General features: G+C 43.8%; 1 protein-coding gene and 1 non-coding gene across 11 annotated transcripts in view; one reads left to right on the top strand and one right to left on the bottom strand.

Annotated features, from left to right (window-relative positions):
• The window catches only part of APBB2 (amyloid beta precursor protein binding family B member 2), a 357434-nt gene that overhangs the window by 206955 nt on the left and 132940 nt on the right, over nt 1-17539 (top strand). The gene's annotated exons all lie outside the window — the stretch shown is intronic.
• TRNAE-UUC (transfer RNA glutamic acid (anticodon UUC)) lies at nt 227-299 on the bottom strand. Its single transcript has one exon. It is a non-coding gene; the product is annotated as a tRNA-Glu (tRNA).

Raw genomic sequence — 17539 nt, 5'->3', positions numbered from 1 at the left:
ACCAGTGACCGTATACCCTCTTCCAAAACCCTTAATTCCATGCTTAATTTTACCTAATCTATTTTGCCCTCCATTCTCTCATCTTAAAGTAGGCCTCTAAGATCCCTGAAAGGAAAAGACAGCTTTGAACTCACCCAAAGATACCTGATTCTGGGTTCAGTGACTTGAACTTTTACTTTAAAAAATTTTTTTTTTTGGCCACACCACTCAACATATGGGATCTTAGTTCCCCAACCAGGGATCGAACCTAGGCCCTTGGCAGTGAAAGCGCCAGGCACTAACCACTGTACCACCAGGGAATTCCCCGAACTTTTATTTTTGTTGTTGTTGGTCGCTCAGTTCAGTCTGACTGTTTGCAACCCCATGGACTGCAGCACGCCAGGCATTCCTGTCCTTCACCATCTCCTAGAGCTTGCTTAAACTCATGTCCATTGAGTCAGTGATGCCATCCAACCATCTCATCCTCTGTGGTCCCCTTCTCTTCCTGCTTCAGTCTTTCCCAGCATCAGGGTCTTTTCATCAGAGTCCTGGGGATTCAGCATCAGTCTTTCCAATGTACACCCAGGACTGATCTCCTTTAGGATGGACTGGTTGGATCTCCTTGCAGTCCAAGGGACTCTCAAGAGTCTTCTCCAACACCGCAGTTCAAAAGCATCAATTCTTTGGTTCTCAGCCTTCTTTATGGTCCAACTCTGACCATCTTGAGATGGGCAGGCTTCCCACGTGGTCGGCCTCCCTGCGGGTTTCATGCTTGATCACTGTCCTAGCACAGCTGGGAAAGACCTCCTGGGTGTGTGATTTATGGAGACTGACGAGCCATCAATTTTCCAGCCTCACCCAGTGATCCCTTGCACTGGTCGTTCTGCACTGCTGCCTTCTTTTGCCTCCAAGGATCAAGACCAAGTTATGAATCTGTGGACTAGTCCACCCCCAGCATATTAACCAGATGCTTGTCGAGCCAGGGCTTTCTTTGGATCATTTCATTAACCAGTGAATTCACCAGTGGTGTTGCAAAATAAGAATGCCTTTTTTTCCTTTTCTCACAAGAGACCTCATGATTCAGGGATCAAACATCAACAGTGTACAGGACTCTGGATTTGGACTCTGACTTAGTGACATGGTACTAAGTCAGCTCTAGCTGCTCTGTTTATTACTGAGACAAAGAATATTTACCTATCTCCTAGAATAGGAAGAGAGTATTTGCAAAATGTTTATTAGTTCCTGATATGTAAGATTTGCAGAAATGTGTGTTTTATTCTTTTTTTGGCTTAAACAACAGAAGTGAATTTTCTGACAGTTCTGCGGGCTGAGAGCCCAAGGTCAAGGTGGCGGGAGAGTTGGACTCCTCTGAGGGCTGTCTCCTTCACTGTAAATAGCCACCTTCTTGCTTCCTTCTCATATAGTCTTTCCCCTGTGCATGCACCCCTGGTATCCTTCTTCTTATAAGGACACCAGTCCTGTTGGGTTAGGGCTCACCCTAACACCCTCATATAACCTTCATTACTTCTTTGAAGACTCCATCTCTATATCTAGTCACATTCTAAGGAACTGGGGGGTAGGATTTTAATGTAATGTTGAAGTGCTATCCTAATGAAGGAATACATATAAATCCACAGCAATAGCTTGTGATTAGTTGGTGATTGAGCGAGCTTGGGATTATGTTAAGGCAGACTCTACTTTTCTGCATGCTCTGCACCTAAGGAAGGGTGGTCCCAAGCCCAAACGTGACTGCTGTAATGGAAGTACTATGGGGACCGCCCCTGGAGAGGGTAGGGACAGCCTGCACACATCATTGTGATAGCCTCGTTGTCTGCAGGGAGCAGACGCCACGCCTAAAACCAGAATGGACGCTCATTGTTTGGAGCTAATGGGTGGTTGGAAGATAAGGTTCAATGAGGAACCTTTGTCCCAAACCATTCCAATGATAACTCAGTGTACTGTCAAATTTTGCACCAGCCATACACCATGCCAACTAATCACAGATCTTGGTGAAATGGAATTTTTCCCCTAATGTGTTTACATGTTTCTGTCATTAGAGTCATTTTATCTTCAATGCTTAATTATCTCTACTAATTGGGGAGAATATTAATGAGGAAAACACAGGAACACTGATTCATTTCCAGCTTCTTAGTCTGTGTTAGTAGATTTTACATTCCTGATTTTAATTTTCACTCTCCTCCTTGCTCACCATGTCTCTGTAAACAAGTTGCTTAGGCTTGTGTTCCTCATCTATAAATGGATGGAATTAGCCAAGTTAGATTGCTGGCTTGCAGAATGACTGTGTAAGACTCAGCATGTTGAAGTATATGTTCCCTGGGTCCTTCCCCACAGAGATTCCAGTTCTTGGCTCTTTGGGGCCCAGGAGTCTCCATGTTGGCAGGTATCTTGAGTGAATCTGACACAGGTGGTTCTCCCATCCCACTTCAGGAACAGGAACCTGAGATTTCTCCTAGTCGAGAAAAAAAGACTAGAAGCTGGAATAGACTTGAGAAAAAGTGTGAGTTTAAGAAATAGTGAATTTTGGATACTTCTTGCTGCCTTTTTGGTCCTTATCCCAAAGCTGCACAATTTAAAGTTTTATTCTGTGCCCATATGCAGCTATCAAGCTATGAGACTGTAAATACTGTCTACTAGATTGCACAAAATGGAGAAGGGATCTAACTTTAGGACTATAATTTCTACAGTTTTTGAAACTGTACCAATCCTTCCCCTCTACAGTGTCACATATCTTTGAACTGAATGGTCATACTTTATTGGACACTCACTGGCTCTGCTGTATCCCTTTGTGGACCACATGTGGACCTTCTCCTTTTATCTCATGCCCACAGTGGAATGGCTACTGGTCTTTCAGGCCAAGGTTATACAAGACTCAATGAATCCAAAATGGATTCAGAAGAAAAAAGTCGTGAGTAAGCAGACAGTGCTTTCCAGGAAAATGTGGACTGGAAAACCCTGAAAAGGTCTACTTGGTGGTAAAATGGAGAAATACCCCCTGGTTTTGTTCCCCAAAGTCTAGTGAAAGTCGCTCAATCGTGTCTGACTCTTTGCAACCCCGTGGACTGTAGTCCATGGAAGTCTCCAGGCCAGAATACTGGAGTGGGTAGCCTTTCCCTTCTCTAGAGGATCTTCCCAACCCAGGGGTCCAACCCAGGTCTCCCGCATTGCAGGTGGATTCTTTACCAGCTGAGCCACAAGGGAAGCCCAAGAACCCTGGAGTGGGTAGCCTCTCCCTTCTCCTGCGGATCTTCCTGACCCAGGAATCGAACCGGGGTCTCCTGCGTTGCAGGCGGATTCTTTACCAACTGAGCTATCAGGGAAGCCCTCCCTAAAGTCCCTGTGAGTGTCCTATGTTAGTTTTCTATCGCTGACTAACATGCTCATAAGCACCTGTAGGTCCTGTGGGTCTGGGTTATGAGTAAGGGTTAGCTGGGTCTTCTGCTGAGAGCCTGTAGGCTGTAGGCTGAGGCCAAGGTGTCAGCCAGGGCTGCAGTCTTGCCTGAGGCTCAGGGTCCTTTTACCAGCTCACTGATTGCTGGCAGAGTTCATTCCCCTGTAGTTGTATGACCAGCACCTTTGTTTTCTTGGCAGCTCTCGGCCAGGACCACTCTCCGCTCTGGAGACTGGACTGAGGTCCTTGCCGTGTGGTCCCCACCTTTTGCACATGGCAGCTGGCTCTTTCAAGGCCGGTCTGCGCTGCTTGTCTCGTTTAAGGGCTTGCTTGATTAGGTGAGACCCATTTAGGATAATCTCCCTTTCAAAGAGTGAAAAAGCTGTCTTGAAACTCAACATGAAAAAAAACTAAGATCATGTCATCTAGTCCTATCACTTCCTGGCACATAGAAGGGGGGGAAGTGGAAGCAGTGACAGATATTCTTTCCTTGGGCTCCAAAATCACTGTGGATAGTGACTGTAGCCACGAAATTAAAAGACTCTTTCTCCTTAGAAGGAAAGCTATGACAAACCTAGACAGTGTATTAGAAAGCAGAGACATCACTGTGCCGACAAAGGTCCATATTGTCAGAGCCATGGCTTTTCCAGTAGTCACATACAAATATGAGAGTTGGACCATAAAGAAGGCTGAGCACTGAAGAATTGATGCTTTCAAATTGGGGTGCTGGAGAAGACTCTTGAGAGTCCTTGGACAGCAGGAAGAGCAAACCAGTCAGTCCTAAAGGAGATCAACCCTGAATATTCATTGGAAGGACTGAAGCTGATGCTCCAGTACTTTGGCCACCTGATGCAAAGACAAGCTGACTCATTGGAAAAAACCCCGATGCAGGGAAAGATTGAAGGCAAAAAGAGAAGGGGGCAGCAGAGGATGAGATGCTTAGATAGCATCACTGACACGATGGTCATGAATTTCAGCAAATTACAGGAGATGGTGGAGGACAGAAGAGCCTGACGTGCTGCAGTCCATGGAGCTGTAAAGTGTCAGACGTGACTGAGCAACTGAAAAACAGCCAAGTTAACTGGTGAGGGATCTTGATTAAATCTACAGAATCCTTCACCTTCCAATGTGTCCTAATCACAGAAGTGATCACCCCTCATATTTCTCAGTCTTGCCCATTCTGAGGGAAGGGAACTGTCCAAAGCATGTATTACAGGAGGCAGGAATCTTTGAACCATCCTAGAAGTCTGCCTACCACATGTCCAAAGATTGTTTATTGTATGTTGGGCACCAAATCTTAACTGTTAATTGGCTAGAAACTCTGTAACAGTGTTAATTTCTAGAAATCTCTGACTAGGTATATAGATTCTGATGTGCAACTTTTGGGGAAATGTTAATCAAAATGAAATATCTAGCCTTTCTTTTCCAAATTTAAAATCACAGAGTGTTAGAAAACCATGGAGCTCACTCATCCAGTTATCTGAACTCCTTGTACAGATGAGAAAACAATCTCCGTGGAGACAGCTTGCCAAGGTCATGGAGTAGAGAAAAGAGGGGCATCTGCTGGCCCTTTTTGTCTTGTCTTTTCATGTGTGTCTCTGAATTTTTCTAAAGGATAAGCTTCAAGTACTCTTACTAGTCAGGGACGCATTGACTTTAATAAACAGTTTTCCTTGTTTGCCATTATTATCTTGAATTTGAACATTTTTCTTCTAATGTGTTTGTGAATTAGTTACTAAATGAAATAGAATCTTGGATAAAATGAGCTTTTGGTTGGTTGTTATTTGTCATCTTCGTAATTTTCATGATGACTCATACAGTCAAGGAGTTGTAGAGCTGATGAGGGGAAGAGGAACCAGAGAAAGCTTTTATGAGTCAACTGCCTCACCAAAAAACCCTTTAACTGTGATGGATAGTTGGATTAATATGCATTAAGTAATTTTCCATGCTTTTTTCCCATATTTAGTGATACTAGTTTAAAAAAATCTAAGTATAAAGATGTGGGAATATTTTCTCCATTTCTTCTGCTGTAGTAGAATCTTACCACTGACAAGGCAGTGTTTCTATGTAGCGGTTTGTATTCAAGCTTCCTTTTCAGACTGCACACTGCTAAGTAACCTCACAGGTGAATAGACTCACCCTTAGCTTGAGAATTGACTGTTACCAAATCAACTGGTTTTTGTCCCAGCCTGCAGATGGTGGACGTGTTGACGAGAAGCAGGACGGCCTTCCCTAGCGGGTAAGGCTTAGCCCAGCCTCAGAGCTGCCTGACTTGGGGTGAAGCATTGGACTAGTGGCCAGTTTGGGTCGGAGCACACATCTTTGGCTGTTGTCAAGGAATATTGGTGGGCAAAATCTGCCAAACAGAGAAAACGGGGCAACCACAGGCTATTTCTGAGTCCCGTCTCTTGTATCTTCCTGCGTATCAGCCCTTGGTTATGGCACGCACAAGGACATCTGTAACCTTCACACGAGAATGGCCGAATCGTTCTGTCAGAGCTTCTCTGAAGCCTCTTATCCTTGGCCACGCCCTGCTGGGCCTGGGTTTGTGTTTCACTTTCCACCTTATCTGAAGCCTTCCTTTTGAGGTTTGTTAAATCTCCACTGGGAAGCAGGTTCCTTGAGGGCCGGGACGGTCCAGTGTCTTCCTGGCGGCCATCTGTCTGTCACAGACTGTAGTCATTCCTAGGCTGCGGGCCTCAGACCTCTGAGAACAAGGAGACATTTCAGACGCTCCGTTTCCGTGTGTCCCGAGTATATACTTATATGTGTGGGGCTCATTTTCAAATGTATTTAGATGCTCTTGAGACAAATAAAGCACGCATTTCATTAACGGTACACTGGCTTCATTATAATTTGGGTCTTTTCCCCAACGAGTGCTCAGTAAGAATACAAGACACCCTCCTGCTGGCATGTTAAGAGCCGCTGCCTTTCAGCATCTAGCAGGGTGCTTTGCATTTGGAGATACTTGGGATATTCTCCTATGGTAAGGCTTCTGGCATATTTCATCTGTGAGGTGTGTAAAGAAAACTTACAGAGGTTCTCCTTTGTAGCACAAATAAAATGTTCAGTTCTTTAATTCTTTGAATGAACATCTGATTAATATTAACCCTCACCCTTAGACTTGAAAGCCTGTGATGCCCAAACCCACTGCCTAGCAGAATGGCCCTCACACATTAGGTTCAATATACATGTTCGCGGCCAAAGGCTTTGTGACCACAACTGCTAAGCGGTCTTAGGACCACTCTTTAATACGGGGACACTTTGGGAATTCCTATAATAAGTAATGTGGTCCTCAAAGGTATGCAATCTCTGAATCAAAGGATTTAGAGAAGTACCTATGAAAATAGCTAATTTTAATGTTAAAATGTCTGCCACCTGGTGTCAGATGAAGTATTAGCATCTTGGTTAATTATACCTAGTGAGTCCCATTAATGTTATCATTTTGTTATTACAGTAAATTATACGTTTCACATAAAATTGCAATAAGCACCATTCTGAAATTCTGTCTAATTTGCTACTATGAAGCTGGAATTTTTGGATTTGAGTTCAAATTTTTTGGATTTTTTTCAGATGTAAAAAATAATTTGGAATTAAAGTCTAAATGTAGTAAATTTTCTGCATACTGTTAACTCTATAGCCCTGAATTTTATAGAAGAGAGAAAAGAACATTTATGTGAAGCAAAAATAGCCTAAACATTGTTAATATTTCATGAGTTTGCATAGACCTTATTACTGCTGATAGTTTTCCTAATTTGTCCAGAAGAAAGTATAAAAATTCATAAAAAAATAAAGACCCCCAAAATTAAAATCTTGGAGTAACTTAAATTTTCTGTGTGTGATTAGTCGCTCAGTCGTGTCTCACTCTTTGTGACCCCATAGACTGTAGCCCATCAGGCATCTCTGTCCATGGGATTCTCCAGGCAAGAATACTGGAGTGGGTTGCCATGCCCTCCTCCAGGGGATCTTTGCAACCCAGGGGCTGAACCCATGTCTCCCACTTTGCAGGTGGTTTCTTTACTGTCTGAGCCACCAAGGAAGCCCAGACAGGAGAGGGTCCACCTGCGACTTAAATTTACTGATTTGGATTAAACAGGAAAGCAGATATTTATCAGATTCCCTTGAATAAGTAAAGGGAATCTTTACTTGAATAAGTAAAGAATGTCTGTCTGTTTTGTAAAGAATGAGGTTTATATAGGGGAAAGTAGGGTTTCTTTCTTTTCTTACTGCACTCAAATCTCTTATTTACCTGAAAGTTGTTTCTGTGCACTATGCAAGATACCTTCTGACATAATGCCCTTCCTTCTAGGCCAGCCATAAGATTATTTGAGATAAAGTGTATGGTGCCTGGAGCAACTGTACTTGTTGTTTAGTCGCTAAGTCGTGTTCGACTCTTTTGAGACCCTGCCAGTCTTCTTTTTCCCATGGAGTTTTCCCGGCAAGAATCCTGGAGTGGGTTGCCATTTCCTTCTCCAGGGGATCTTCCTGTGCTAGAGATCTAACCCATGTTTCCTGCTTGGCCGGTGGGTTCTTTGCCACTGAGCCACCAGGGAAGCCTGGAGTAGCAAGAAGTCATAAATGTTGGATGGTGAGCATGCTTATTAACAGTGTGTAGTGTGTACCAAATATTGTACATGATGCTAAAGATGTGCCATTAGATCCATCTACCCCGTTTATAGCCTCAAGGAGCTGAAATTCCACTGCAGGAATCAGACAATAATAAAACCGTGTAATTAGATAGAATTAGTTGTGATTACTGCCCCTTGTAGAAAACCACCCTAGTGGAGAGGTGTAGGGGGCAGGACTACATCAATGATGAGAAGCTGAACCAAGGGCAGAAGCCTGTTGAGAAGTCACAAATAGAGGCTCCATTGTCTCTATCCTGAACTGCTTTCATTTCACTTACTAAGAATATCCAGGTGCTTGCTCCAATCCTATTTACTCTAATTTACACATTTCTAACGTGGCTTTGTAGTAGACAAGAGGTTAGATTTAATGGGTTAGAAGGGAACTGGGAGGCGGAAAGAAGGGTCAAGGGAAAAAAGAAGCTGATAGAGCCACGCCTTCCAATATTAGCTCAGCACTGGGGCTGGGCGGGGAGGAGGGAACCCAGAACAAATCTTCAGTGCTTGAGAGAGCATGTTGAATAGCAGGGATACAGGTAAAATGCTTAGTGCCTCTCATTGTGGTAGGTGACATTTGGAGTAATGGCCTTAAGTCACCAAAAAAGGTATAAGTCTGCTTGGGTGCAAGAAGAAAGCAGAGAAACGTGCAGTGAGCACGACAGCCTCAGCCCTGGTGTGTGAGGTTTTCTGGCTTCACTGGAATGTAAGCTCCTTGAAGACAGTGACCATGGCTCATTCATATCTGTTTTGTCAGAATTTATCTTAGGGTCCAACCCAAAAGCGTGAGTTGTTCAGTAGATGTTCCCTGGTTGTATTAAAGAGGGTTACTTCTCTAGACAGATCTTCGTGGAGATGTTAGAATTAGGTGTGTCTAAAACTAGATGTTGTAATCCATACAAAGGCTTTAGCGTAGTCAAGAAGCAGATTTTTTTTTTTTTAATTCTCTTGCTTTTTCTATGATCCAGCGGATGTTGGCAGTTTGATCTCTGATTCCTCTGCCTTTTCTAAATCTAGCTTGAACATCTGGGAGTTCTTGGTTCACATACTGTTGAAGCCTGGCTTGGGGAATTTTGAGCATTACTTTGCTGGCATATGAAATGAATGCAATTGTGTGGTAGTTCAAGCATTCTTTGGCACTGCCTTTCTTTGGGATTGGAATGAAAACTGACCTTTCAGACCAACTTACCTGCCTCCTGCAAAACCTGTATGCAGGTCAAGAAGCAACAGTTAGAACCGGACATGGAACAATGGACTGGTTCAAAATTGGGAAAGGAGTACATCAAGGCTGTATATTGTCACCCTGCTTATTTAACTTATATGCAGAGTACATCATGCGAAATGCTGGGCTGGATGAAGCACAAGCTGGAGTCAAGATTGCCAGAAGAAGTATCAATAACCTCAGATATGCAGATGACACCACCCTTATGGCAGAAAGCGAAGCAGAACTAAAGAGCCCTCTTGTTGAAGGTGAAAGAGGAGAGTGAAAAAGATGGCTTAAAACTCAACATTCAGAAAACTAACATCATGGCATCCAGTCCCATCACTTCATGGCAAATAGATGGGGAAACAATGGAAACATTGACAGACTTTATTTTGGGGGGCTCTAAAATCACTGCAGATGGTAACTGCAGCCTTGAAATTAAAAGATACTTGCTTCTTGGAAGAAAAACTATGACCAACCTGGACATCATTTTAAAAAGCAGAGATATCACTTTGCCAACAAAGTCCATCTAGTCAAAGCTATGGTTTTTCCACTAGTCATGTTTGAATGTGAGAATTGGACTATAAAGAAGGCTGAGCGCCAAAGAATTGATGCTTTTGAACTGTGGTGTGGAGAAGGCTCTTGAGAATCCCTTGGACTGCAAGGAGATCAAACCAGTCAATCCTAAAGGAAATCAGTCCTGAATCTTCATTGGAAGGACTGGTGCTGAAGTGCCAGTACTTTGACCACCTGATGCAAAGAGCCGACAGAGGATGAGATGGTTGGATGGCATCACCGACTCAATGGACATGAGTTTGAGCAAGCTCCAGGAGATGGTGAAGGACAGGGAAGCCTGGCGTGCTGCAGTCCATGGGGTCTCAAAGAGTCGGACACAACTGAGCGACTGAACAACAGCAGCAAAGCTAGATGTGCAGGCAAACTGTAAGCTCAGCACCCCTCCTTAGAATGCTCTGATGCAGAGGAAGTAGTTACACAACTCTCAGGCTCTATTAACATGATGTTTTTAGCTATAATAAAACCACAATTCTCTTTTTAAATAGCTCTTACATGCTGTTCATTTACCAGTTTACTGTTTTGTTGGGTCTGTGCAAGCACACAGCGATTGCACCTTCTGTGGGTACAGCCCTGGGCTAGGTCCTGTGGAGCAGATTGATGAGGGTTTCTTCCTGCCCTCCAACAATTCTGGGTATGGAAGATACCGCTAATACATTATATATTGTTGTGGGTTGAATTGTGTCCTCCAAAAAGATGTGTTGAAATCCTAACACTTTGTGCATTTGACTGTGATTCTCTTTGGGAATCAGGTCCTTGCACAGGTCATCAAATCCGCTGTTCTAGGAAGAGGGGAATTTGGACACACACCCAGGGGGAAGACCGCATGAAGACGCATACACATAGACACAGAAAGAAGGTGGCCTTGTGAGGATGGAGGCAGAGGTCAGAGTGATGCTTCTACAAACCAAGGAACATCTGGGGCTAGTAGAAGCTGGATGAAGTGGGTCAAGATTCTCCCCTAGAGGCTTGGGAGCATGACTCCCTCAATACCTTGATTTTTGAATTTCGAGACTCCAGAACTGTAAAACAAGTTTCTGTTGTCATAAGTCATTCACCTTACGGTACTTTGTTATAGCACCCCTAGGAAAGGAATACAATTTTAATACATTTCTCTGTGAATCAGGGTTCTAGATGGAAACAAGTGATCTCTTCAGTGGAGTAACTGAGGACAGTTTAAAAGGAGGCACTGTTTACAGAGGTTTGGGCAAGATTAAGAAGAATTTCCAAGGGTTGGGGAAGCCTTCTGAAGTCGGCGGCAGCCAGGTTCTTATCAGCATATCCAGGTTGAAAAGGCCAAGAGGAAGGAAGGTTCTTGAAATCCAGGCAGAGCTACATTTGCAGCTCTGAGCATAGGAGAGCGGGTGGTGTTAAAACTGCATAACTCAGATGGACTTGAAGCCACAGGCCAGGACTCAGACCTGGCCAAAACCCAGACTGGGGACTTGAACCCACTGTCTTTCCGTTGAGATGATACACCTGGTCTCAGGACTTAATGAAGCTCAGGTTCTTTATGTCTTGTCACGGAAAGAATTTAATGAGAGATAAAAATGATAGGTAAGAAGTAGATTTATTTAGAGAGGTACACATTCCATAGCCAAATGCAGTCTGGAAGGTGAGAGGGGCCCCAGGCTATGGGGTCCTCTCAGAAAGTGAGAACGGCTGTGGGAGGATTTTTTTTTTTTTATCGTATCCTTAATGGCTGTGTCATTCTTTTAAAGTTTGTGCCCTGCCGTCTTCCTCCTGTTTTGGCCTGACTGCTCTTGCAGAGAGGGAGCTGGGGAATTCATACTCAAACCTCTCTGTCCTCCCACACTCCTGTCACCTGCTAGGCCTTTCATTGCCAAATCTACAAAGGATCTATCTAACTCTTAGTGCCCTGAGCAGGGTAGAGAGAGTGGCTAGTAGATCTAGCAGGGGAACTAGAGACTATCTCACACATTTGGGCTAAGGGGTATGTGTCATTCAAAGGTATCTGTTCTCTGTGAGAAAGAAAGAATTTAATGTCTAAGACAGTATGTGCATACCACTGATTCTCAACAAACACTGTGATTTCCAGTAGGCTACCCAGAATTGTTTATTTTGGAGTATAAGGTTTAAGGTGGTGGAATTCATTCAACAAATTCTTATCAAGCACCTAATATAGTGTGGGATACTAGATGGCTCTGGAGATAAACAATGAGCAAATCAGACTCTGTCCTTACCCTTAAGCATCTGGTAGACCAACTATATTAATAAGGGTTATAACTCCCATACACCTCTACTTTTCTTATGTAATTTGAAAATACAAACTAGATGCCACTCTTTCCCTGTGGACTGCAAGCTCCGTGAGGCCAGTCATGAATGTTTACTGCTAGGTCCCAGCACCTAGCCCATAGCCCGGCTCCTGGCAACTGTTCACTGAATGAACTGGTGAGTGAATGACACAGTGCCCTGTATTTGCCACAGTGGAAAAAAACTTTTCCTCTACCCTCTTAGAGTCAGTGATTGGAGCCTGCGAATTAAACTCACCTCAGACAGATTAGCAAGAGAAAAAAGATATAATTACCTACTTACTTAGGAGAGTTCACAAAGAAATGTGACTCAAAGAGGCTGTTAGAATTTGGGGCTTATATACAGTCTTAGTAGAGGATGGGAGGAGCAGAGGATACTTCTGGGAGAAGAAATGACTTTAGAAGAAGGGAGAAAGGGAACTCTGGAAAAACAAATAATTTTTGAAAGATAAGTTGGTTCTTAGGAGAATAGGCAGATACGATAGTCTGATGACAGTTGGTTTGGGTGTGGATTTCTCATCTCCCAGAAGAGATTAAAATTGCTCCCAGGAAAGGGATTTTTGTCTACTGAGTTCTTTTGGGAGGCTCTGCTTTTAGGCAGATAAAGGATTTCAAAAACTAAAATGCCTTCAGCTCAAAATTATTTCTATGCCACTTCAGCTTATTCTAGACCCTTTCATTTCACTATTTAGGAGTTTTTGGAAACTAGTGGGTGGCTTAAAATATACAAAATTAGGCAAAATAATTTCATTAGGGAATATTTGAAAGGATTATTTGGATGGATCATTTACAAAGCAAATGTGCTGAAAGAAAGCAGTCTACAATTTAATAGCTCTAGCTTTTGAAAGTTTTATTTTTTGTTGAGAGTGCTTTTGTTCATTTTTAGAGATTGAAATCAAGTGTTTTCTTTTTATTTTCTTTGGTCACTGTTCTCATAAACTGATTGGTCCATAAGAATATAGTAGTTGTTTAATCATGTTGCTAAGTCGTGTCTGACTCTATGGTGACTCCAGGGAGTGTAGCCCACCAGGCTCCTCTGTCCATGGGATGTCCCTGGCAAGAATACTGAGTGGGTTGCCATTTCCTTCTCCAGGGGATCTTCCTGACCTGGGGATCAAACCTGCGTCTCCTGCATTGCAGCCGAATTCTTTACCACTGAACCACCAGGGAAGCCCAATAAGAATATTAAGTGAAATTCAAGGAAACCTTCAGGACTTCCCCCATGGCACAGTGGATAGGAATCTGCCTGCCAACTCAGGGCACACGAGTTTGATCACCAGTCCAGGAAGATCCCACATGCTGTGGAGCAGCTAAGCCCACGCGCCACGACCACCGAGCCTGTGCTCTGGAGCCCGCGTGCGTGCCGTGACCACTGAAGCCCGTGCGCCCACAGGACCCCTGCTAGAGCCTGTGCTCCCCAAGACGAGGAACCAGCGTGAGAAGCCCTGCTCACTGCCGCTAGGGAGAGCTGGGGTGCAGTCATGAAGAGCCAGTGCAGCCAAAAATGAATGAATAAATAAAAGCTTGAATGTGAGCATGAAAAGATTTGCTGTGCAGTATAGTCATTTCACATCTACGTCGAGGGCGTGGCAACTCACTCCAGCATTCTTGCCTGGAGAATCCCCATGGACCAAAGCCAGGCGGCTACAGTCCATGGGGTCACAGCGTCAGACACGACTGAGTGACTCAACGTAGCAAAGCATGTCGATGGTTTAGATCTAGACCAAGAATTTGGAGGAATGTTACCAAAAAAAATGGGTTTGCCTATTGATTGGTAGCAAGCCAAAAGACACACGGCCAAGCCACAGATCAAGAGAAGGAAGGATTTATTACTTGCAGCAAGTAAGAACAACACTGGGGATCTTTCCCAAAGCCATATCTCCCCAACAGTAAAACCGGGGAAGTTTTAAGCCAAGGGTACATGCATATTCCTGAAGGGGCTTGAGCAGAGAAGAATTCAGCCTAGACTTGGAGCAAAGGTTAACAGAGTCCAGGCTTTACTTGACTGAAGTCATGACAGTCAGAAAAAGTCAGCACCCCTAAATGGGAAGGAAATCTTAAAAAAGAGTGGATGTATGCATACACATAACTGATTAATTCACTTTGTTGTTTAGCAGAATCGAATACAAGATTGTAAAGCAACTATACTCCAATAACAACTTCTTTTTTAAAAGGAAAGCATACACAAGTATCATTCCATCCTCCACCTGAATAGGACTGTCAGTTCCTGCAGAACTCAGAGATAGGTATCAGAATGTTCTGTATTTCCCTTGAGGAGGAGCTAGGACTCTGGTTTATGCTGAATTGTCGTGTCTTGCTTGTTTCCCTTTGTTCCTGGCTTCCCCCATTTTCCTCGAGATCACTAATTTCTGAGACCTGTTCCAGGGCAAGTGTTGTGGCTAGGCCTAGAGCCCAAGGTGGCTTAGGCCGGTAACGGCTTCTCGCGTGTCAAGAGAGCCGTGCCTGGCTCTGCTTCTTTGGGGACCCCCCACCCTATCTGCTTACACAAGTACCTGTACTAATTTTAATGCAAAATATCTGCCACCTGGGGTGAGATTAGAGCACCAAAAGGTGTCAAGGGGAGCAGTTATGTGACAGACTTTCTTCTCCTGCTCCTGAAACATTTTCGGTATTAAATTAGGGGTATTAACTGCTTTGGGCCTCCAGAGGAACATCACTAAACAGAAAGCAGCACTCCTTTGACTCCCATATAAGGAAAACACTTCTAGGAAAAATATCGTAGAATCCTTGAGCAGCTATGGCATCTAATAGCCTCAGGATGAGGAAATTTAAAGAGAATGAAAAGTGGCTGACTTAACCATTTTCCCACAGCGAGTGTCTGCTATTTCTGCATAAAGACGTATAATGTTATCCCTAGAGAGGCTCACTCCGTTATTGAGTCCTTTATTCGAATGAGTAAGTACAGAATCTAGTTCTTATAGTTGTCAGTGGTATAAAAGGTTCTCTATTTAACAGTGATCGAGGAAATTACTTGTAAAAAAAATTAATGAAGGAAGCCAAAGATAAGAAGAGGCAGGTTCAAAAAGCCACTGGTCTGTTTCTCAATGTGTAGCTTGAGTTTTAGGTTTAAAATGTTTCCTTCCTCCTGAGTTTGAGTCTCCGAAGGAAGAATTGTGCTCCCCTTTGTTAGGTTTCGCTGGAGTTTCTCAGTCAATAGAAATTTGCCAAGCAATAAAAGGACATTTCATAGCCTTGGCATAGGAATTATTCTCAGAAATGCTGGCCTGAAGGTTCACCCTTGTGAGGAACTCGTGAGCTGTAGAACCATAGAGAATTCTTGGAGGACAGAGAGGTCAGTGTATCCTCCCTGTCCCTGAGAGAGGAAGCCCTCCAGTGCTGAGCAGCGGCAGTCCTTCATTTGCACTGGATTTAAGGTGATGGTTTGCTCGGGACGGGGCGGGTTCCCAGGATTCAGGGCTTCTGGTAGGAGAGCCAGGGCAGTTGGCCACCCTTGCTGGACTGACCGCCTCATTGCAGGCCATGCAGCACCTCTGACCCCCACCCGCCGTGAGAACCCAGACACTCCCGTGTATTTCCAGGTGTCCCCTGGGGATGAGACCACGCTGAGGCTAACCCATGGTGCTGACTCCCTGGTGCTCTTGGTGAGATCGTTGCTGAAGCGAGGTGGATGCCAGGGACCACATTCAGACCTCAAACCAGCAAGGATCCAAGCACCTTTGACTCAAGACAGGATTGTGGGAGGTGGCAGTGTTTTGTTTTTAATCTCAAGATTAGATTTCTTGATCTCAACAGGTTTTCTAATAGACGGTGTGAATCCAAAATCCAGTCCGTGTTAAAAATTAAGAAAATCGATTCTGTTTATAAACTTTTCGTCGAGGTTTTGTCATTTGTGGTTCTTATTCACAAACACTGGTTCACACAGAATTTTCAAATTAGTTTATGTGGTTGTGCAAGGTGTGCAACATTTAGATAGTTTGGAAGCATAGAGGAGATAGTGGACCTATCTCCTCTATGGTGATGGAGGTGATAGTGGTGCTCTAATCTCACCCCGATCCTGTCTCCTCGGAATCAAAGCGTCAGCTTCTCGTGAGAGTACATCCTTCAAAAGAGGTGAGACAGAAGAAGGGTGACCTCTGACTGGGAACGATGTAGGAGAACATCAGTAAATGTAAGGACAGGGTATGTTTTGAAAAATTCCTCACTAATTACAGGGCTAGTGTGTGGAATTTAAGTGCATGTTGTTGTTATATGTAAAGAATGTAGGTGCTAAAGCATGGTTTTATTGATTCAAAACTCCCAGCCTGGTTCTCTTATTAATGGGGTTTAAAGAGATAATGCTATATTGGGTAACCCTGGTTGAAACATCTCAAAGTTGGTCAGTTTATTCTTTATTTAACCTGACCGATCCTCATCCTCTCCCTTTAAACATATAAGCTTGTTCACAGAGATACAGCAGGCAACCATGTTGTCATGACAACACTCACACGCTGGGAAGAAAGACTCAGATGGCCAGTGGCTGCTTTTTTAACCGCTGATTTATACTGATAGCAAAATTGAATAGGGATGGAGAACTGGTAGTTATATGTTCTTTTGGCTCAATATTTCCACTTCTGTTACTGACGTGTAATTTTTGAACATGTGTTATAACACATAAATTTTATAGCAATACACATAATGCTATATCTCATCTGTTTTCTATCTTGTCAACAATAATGTTCTCGAAATATATGGAGTCTCCTGCTCAAAATTTTTGATAGCACTCTGTTGCCTGTATAATAAATTCTGAACTTAAGAATGTGGTTGTGTAGGGGACCCTGTGAAATAATTTCCTCCTCACATTCGGCATTCTCTCTCACCTGCAGCCGTTGTAGGTCCCACACATGTGTGACCCTTGACTCCAGTCTTCAGGAACTGGGGAAAAGACCAGGGTGTCACACTGGAAACTATAATGTTAACATCGAATGAAAGAGAACCACAGTGGCAGAGCTGCGAGCTGAATATTATCCGGGGTCTTACTGAAGAATAGCTCTGAGGAGAGCGGGGCAGAGGGCGACCGGTGTGGACGGTTTGGCCGGGGATCTGTGCAGTCAGGGACACATCTCGGTGGGAGCTGTGGGGATCGGAAGCTCAGTTCCTGCGTTTAGTGCTTTCTGTGTGTGGGAAGATGCGGGAATCTGGGTTCATGAAAAGAATTATGTGGGGCGAACTTGCGTGGTGGTCCAGTGGTTAGGACCCAGGGCTTTCACTGCCTTTGCTCCAGTTTCAATTCCTGGTTGGGGAACTAAGATCTTGCAAGTTTCACAGTGTGGCCATTTCTTTGTGTTTTTTTTTTTCCTCCTGAGATATCTCCAGCCATCTTAGGGGCCTATTTTTCCAAAGTACAAAGTGCCTTATCCTGTTTTTTTTGTCTTGAATTCCTTCCAGGGTGTACTGTTTCAGGCAGCAACTGTAGTGCTTAATGACTTGATCCTTGGAGAACTGGATGGTGGGCAATGTT

The sequence above is a fragment of the Muntiacus reevesi genome, chromosome 16 (genome assembly GCF_963930625.1).
Source record: "Muntiacus reevesi chromosome 16, mMunRee1.1, whole genome shotgun sequence".
Taxonomy (NCBI): Eukaryota; Metazoa; Chordata; class Mammalia; order Artiodactyla; family Cervidae; genus Muntiacus; species Muntiacus reevesi.
This window is presented reverse-complemented; position numbering and strand designations above follow the sequence as displayed.